At 44.1% G+C, this 6,000-nt stretch overlaps 1 protein-coding gene across 5 annotated transcripts in view; it reads right to left on the reverse strand.

Annotated features, from left to right (window-relative positions):
• PRRC2B (proline rich coiled-coil 2B) overlaps nucleotides 1-5,640 on the reverse strand; it is a 69,466-nt gene extending 63,826 nt beyond the window's left edge. For all 5 annotated transcript variants that reach the window (XM_054007732.1, XM_054007735.1, XM_054007733.1 and 2 more), the window contains exon 1: nucleotides 5,495-5,640. The gene's annotated coding sequence lies outside the window, so the exon portion shown is untranslated. The remainder of the gene's footprint in view (nucleotides 1-5,494) is intronic.
• Nucleotides 5,641-6,000: the final 360 nt, after the last annotated feature.

Here is a 6,000-nt window from a genome sequence, read left to right on the forward strand (position 1 = left end):
CACATGATTCAGTTATAGTCTACAGCAAGTATCCTGGTCTGCAGAATACTGAAAACATTCTAGATGGCTCACCCTGTACACTGCCCTAAGTATTTGGTATAATCTTGTGGCATGATAAAATGCTATATTCCTCTTGATTGCAGAACAATGCCACAATTAGCACAATATCAAGGGTGCACTCATCAATGACCGGCAAGAAACTGCCCCTGGTTAATTGGGGGCTTGATATTCAGTTTTTCCAAAAATTAAGCTTCTCGCCCTTATGGCTATGAAGAAAACTCTCCAGGATGTGACTTGATGGGGCATTGCTTTTCTGTAAATTCAGAAAAACATAATGAACCAGAGACATATGAACTGCCTAAGCCCAAATGCTGGCACAGCAGGAGAGAAATTCTTTATCCCTGCCCTTCAGCCCACTCCAGGACTGCTACTCCAGCCTCAAGACTAGAGTAGCCTATTGCACATTTGCATCTGCCCTTGCACCACATGTAGGTGGAGATACCTGACAAAGCTACATAGCAGCAGCCCTGACACTAAATCCCCATTGTAGAAAGGCACGCAGGACGCTCATGAACTGTATGTGACACACACATATCCAATGCAGGCTTCCTAAACCCTGTTCCCAACTACTCCTTGCAGTAGATCTATCCCAGCTCCACTGCAAGAAAGTCCTGTGCAGCTACATAGGAGGAGAATTCCCTTAAATCCCTCCACCACTGTTTGTTTCAATGGGGTGTTAATTCTGCAGTCCGTTAGCTTTACTGCTATATATCTGAAACTCCCGGGAGGCTTCAAACATTCCATTCCAGCCAACCACAAGCCCTGTGCTCATGTCAAGCATCGGTATACAATAGAGTAAGTCTTCCTGCTAGTGACAATGGATGATTTGTCAAGAGCTGCCAGCTCATCTCACTATCAGAAAGATTTCCTAGATTCCCCCACCTTAATTTCATCCCATAACTCCAAGTTATTTCCTTATGTACCACCCAAAATAACTCCTTTTTCTCTTTGATTTTTACATCCTCCTGATAACTCTAATCACCTTTTCTCACACTCAGTCAAGGTGTGGCCCTTTTAATCTTTCCTCCTAAATCAATGCCTGCTGCCTTCTAGGAGTTTTTGTTGCTCCCTTTAATTGGTCAACACTTTCCTGGTAATACAGGTGCTCAAAACTGGACAATATATTCTAGATGCAGTTGCACCAGAGTCACAGGGGATGATGATCACCTCCACAGGCCTCTGCATTTGCAGCTCCAAAATTGCACTAGTTTCCTTGCTGTCTTGTACCTACAGATCTTTTAGCACAGCAACTCAAGAGATGCCAATCCCCTCCAGTTCCACAGTCAAATACAAAAGCGCTGTTGCTAGTGGAAAAGGCTCAGGCCTACTATAGATGTGGTCTTACGGCTTCCTGACAAATTCAAATTTTACACATACAAACCTTCTAACAATTTTGCTCCAAAACATACAGCTCCCTCATCTCTGCACCAACATGACCAAAACCTATTTCCTACTTTAAACCTACATGTATACACACCCACATACAGAGCTCTTGAATGCTACATAAGAAGTTTCTGACAATCTCTCATAATGAAACCAAGTCATGTTTCAGTGAGTTATAACATTATATTATAGCCCTCTGCTTTATCCACATTTATTCTTCTCTGGAAAAAGTTTTTATCCAAACAAACTTGTGTTGCAGTCACAAATCTGCACACATCTTCCACTGGAAGAAACTTTTGAGAGTGGATTATGTTTGTTTTAGTAATGAAAAGTCAGTTTATTTCAATAGCTATCCAAAAAGTTGTGCTTAGGAAGAAGAGATTTACAGTTCACCAGCTTTTACCTGTTCAGAATGTTTCTATGGGGCCATGTGACAAATATCTGAAAGACCCACATTTATGTGTTTTCTGTTCCCAATGACAAGCTAGTCAAACTAGGGAGCTGTGAGATTACTAGCCTATTCATCCTTCCCCTATTTCAAATTAACATTTACTATCCTAGAAGTTCTCCCCCCACACACTTCAATTTGGGCAGTCACAAAAGGAAGTCTTGCTACAGTGAGATCTCTTTGTACCGCGAAAAAATAAATAATAAGGTTGTCATGATTTAAGTACTACTGCAACATGAGTCCTAACCCTACTGGTCCTAAAGTACATTAAATTACCTGGATAAGTACAATGGAAATCTTGGGCAACTGATAAATGTGAACCCCAAACAGCTGATTATTTGTGAAAGGAACAATAGAATACACACTGTATTTCAAAGAGGTCCTACTGCGACACCCAAAACTATGGCCCTGATCTGGCAAGCTGTACTTCATCTGGGACAACTTGCAGGATCAGGACCTAATATGCTGTTGGTGGCTATGCAAAAATACCAGCACTCTATAGAGATCTTAGAGATTTTTATATTACACGAGCACTCAAATACTCCAACCAGAGATCAGGCCCCATGGTAGCAGGCACAGTGCAAACGTGGATTCTAATACTATCCCAGTCTGACAAGTCATAATGTTTTGATAAGTATTATTTATTTTAGCAGACTGTTCAATGGAAGTTAGTTCCTAAATTTACGTGCTGGAAAAAGCTTTAATAAAATCGAATACTAAAAGGGTCGTAAAAAGTCTTTTTTTTTTTTTTTTTTTTTTTAAATTCCTTACCTGAATTATTCAGGTTAAAAACTAAGATTTTTTTAAAACCTCCATTTACTTTTCCCTGGTTTTTTTTTTTGTTTGTTTGTTTTTTGTTTTGTTTGTTTTTTGTTTGTTTGTTTTTTTACACTTTTTGTGCTTCAACCAGCTTGGACAAAATAATTTCACTTTCTGGGTTTCAGGCACTAGCAAAAAGGTACGATGTTTCATTTGCAAATGTTGCAAGGTGGATTTAACACCAAACAAAATATTCAGTGAATTAAGAAAAATTTAATGTAGCCATTTCTACTCAAAATAGATTCTGTGAAAGGGTAAATAAATAAAACCACAAGTTACAGACTAAACTCCTTATAAAATGAACTCTGCATCCAGCTGCATCTCAGGACAATGCTTTAAGTGAAAACAAAATTATGTAATCATATTTTTATATATTTCAACAATTTTGTTTCCATTTAAAATTTGCCCTGAAACCTGTGCAGCATCCACTGGACTAGGGTAAAGAACCAAACAGTGAAAGTGACTAAAAAGTGAAACAGACCAGCTTATCTTCAATGTCCAAGCCAAATCAAGTCCAAAAAGAAAAATTCAGAAGCAATGGTGAAAGATACATTTGGTTTTAATTCCTCAAATTTTCCCAATCCTCTATGGATTTTTTAATGTAATTTTTAACCTGACGTCTTCATTTGCCTTAAAGAAAAAGCACATTTCAGACTGGTCATCATGAAAATAGAGAATAACACTGAAGATCGGTTATTAATCCTTCACATCTCAAAAATATAAAAACAAATGGGAAAAAATCTCAGTACTGTGAGGAGCAACATGACCGTTCCACCCACCCAGAACACCACTGACTTCAGTGGGGCTCTGCATAGGCCCAAGGTTTGATCCACTTGTAGTTCCTTACAGAATCGGGGCCAATTCATCTATAGCAAAACTGCAGTTAAAAGTTTTAGCTACTCAGGGACTTGGCCTAACAGAGCACAATGAGAGCAGCACCACCCACCACTTTCAACCTCTCTGCCCCAGGGCATTTTGACTCTAAATTTATATTTGGCAAATCCACCTGTCAGATCCCAACACTCCAATGCAAGCTCTTTGGGGACAGGGACTGTCATTTTCTATGTTTGTACAGTGCCTAGCACAATGGGGCCTGATCTAGTTGAGGCATCTAGGCACCACTGCAATGAAAGTTTTAAACTAACTTACAAATCCTTAATCAGGACTCAATTCTGCAAGATGAGGGGCATCCTCTGCTAGTACTGAAAAGGGAGAATCGAAGCTTTCAGTATCAATGCCCATCCCACCCCCCAGTCTCTAGAAAGAGACACAGGGCCTTGAATATTTACATAGCCTGTTTATATTATGCCAAACACTAGTACCATTAAAATAAAAATGCTTCATTATATGAAAGTATTAATCCATCAAATACAATCACTGCCTCCAAAATTTCTGCTCCTCTATCACCTTTTCTACATACAGAGCCTTTTCTACACAAAGCTACGAAGAAAAAATTTCATAACAAAACCCAAAACTCAGGATCAAAGAATGTTTGCAACCACTCAAACCAAAGCCCACACAGTTCTGCTAATCAAAACATCCACAAACTCTAATAAGACGCATGGAAAAAACATTACATATCGAGCCAAGACCTGTTTCAGGACTTTCATCTCCTCCCAAAAACCAGAAAAAGAAAAAGTAAATTCTTTGCTAACAATAAAAATATATATTTTTAAAAACCACATCTTCCAAGATCCAGCATCAAAACACAAGAAACATCCCCACTACATTTCACAGCCTTAGAAGCTGCATTGTAAACACTCCTCCACAAACTCCATTTCAGCTCTTAGTCTGGTCTTTGCACAGCTACAATAAATACAACAATAAAACAATCGGGGCTGCAAAACTGAGATGTCTTGTTGAAATGTCGTGGTGAAACAGACATTGCAACAAGAATCTCTTCACTGTAAAATCAAGAGTGTTTAATTTAACAGCGTGTGTTTATTACCTAGTCGATTTTTGTTTTCTTTTCTGCAAAGGCGGTTGAAAATAGAAATAACTATTTCATACACCATCGCCTGTGCCGTAGCAGAGCAACGGGGGTGGGGGGGGGCAGGATGCTGTGTAGCGTGTATAGTTTTATAATCCCAGATGGGGGAGGGTTTAGCAGTTTTAATAGCAGCAGCAACACACACACACACCCACACCAGGCCTCCCATGACCGGAGCGCAGAACCAAAACAATGGGGCTAAACACGGGTTTTTAACCCCCCCCCCCCACACACAAAATCCAAGCGGGCAAAGCGCCCCCCCCCATTGATGAGAGATCGGACATTTGAACCCGACCCCCACACCTCTACGCCCCTCTCCCCCTGGCTAGGCGTGGGGGTGGCCTAACAGGCCCCACATCTGCTATTAACGGAGGGAGGCTCCATCCCCGACTGGTTTTTGCAGACGCCGAACCACCGTCACGGGGGCTAGTGCCAGAATCCAACAGCCCCCTCGGCCGGGGCAGACGAGCGGCAAATCGCCCGCCCCCCCCCCGACCTGCCCCCCAGCCCCAGGGGGCTCAGCCCCATTCTTTGTTCCGGGGCTGGGCCAACAGCGGGCACTGACCGCCTCGGCCAAGCGGCCTTTGGGGTGCGGGGCTCGGGGCAGGGGGGCCCCGCTCCGGGCTGGGGGGAGACGGAACAGTGTTCAGGAGCGGGGGGGGGGGGGGGGGCTGGTTGCCTCCGGGCAGCCTCTGGCTCAGGCTCCATTTTAGGGCAGCCTTGTCCCATCCCCCCGCCGCACCAGCCCCCCCGAATAAACCCCCCCAGCCCCGCCAGCCGGCCCCAATACCCACCGGTTGTGGTTGTCGGGAGCCGGGTCTGCCTGGGGAGCCGAGTCAGGAGGGGAGATGGGGGCTCGGGGAGCCGGATGGCTGCGGATTGAAAAGGCAGAGGCGGCGCTGGCTGGATTGCGGGTTCTCTCGCGCTGGCTGCCTCTCTGTGTCTGGCGGCCCCTCCTCCTCCAGTCCTGCCCGCCCGGCCTGTCAATCCCCGGCCTGGAGTGAGCAACTCAGCCCGCAGCCAGCGGCCTACAAACCGGACAGCGACACCTGCAGGGACCCCGGGGGAAAGGCAGGCGCTCCGCTGCACAGAGGGGTTCATGACAGAGGGAGAAAGCAAAAGGAGAGGAGAGAAAGCGGGAAAGAAAGGAGGGAGCGTGCCAGGGAGGAGAAGAAAGAAGGAGATTGAGAAAGAAAGAGAGAATTAAAGAGTCAAAGACAAGAAAAAAGGGGAAAGAATAATTGAGAAAGAGGAGAAATGGGGAGGGGCCCACCCAACTGTCTAACCCCAGGATCTGCTC

This window comes from Malaclemys terrapin, chromosome 17, assembly GCF_027887155.1.
Source record: "Malaclemys terrapin pileata isolate rMalTer1 chromosome 17, rMalTer1.hap1, whole genome shotgun sequence".
Lineage (NCBI taxonomy): Eukaryota > Metazoa > Chordata > Testudines > Emydidae > Malaclemys > Malaclemys terrapin.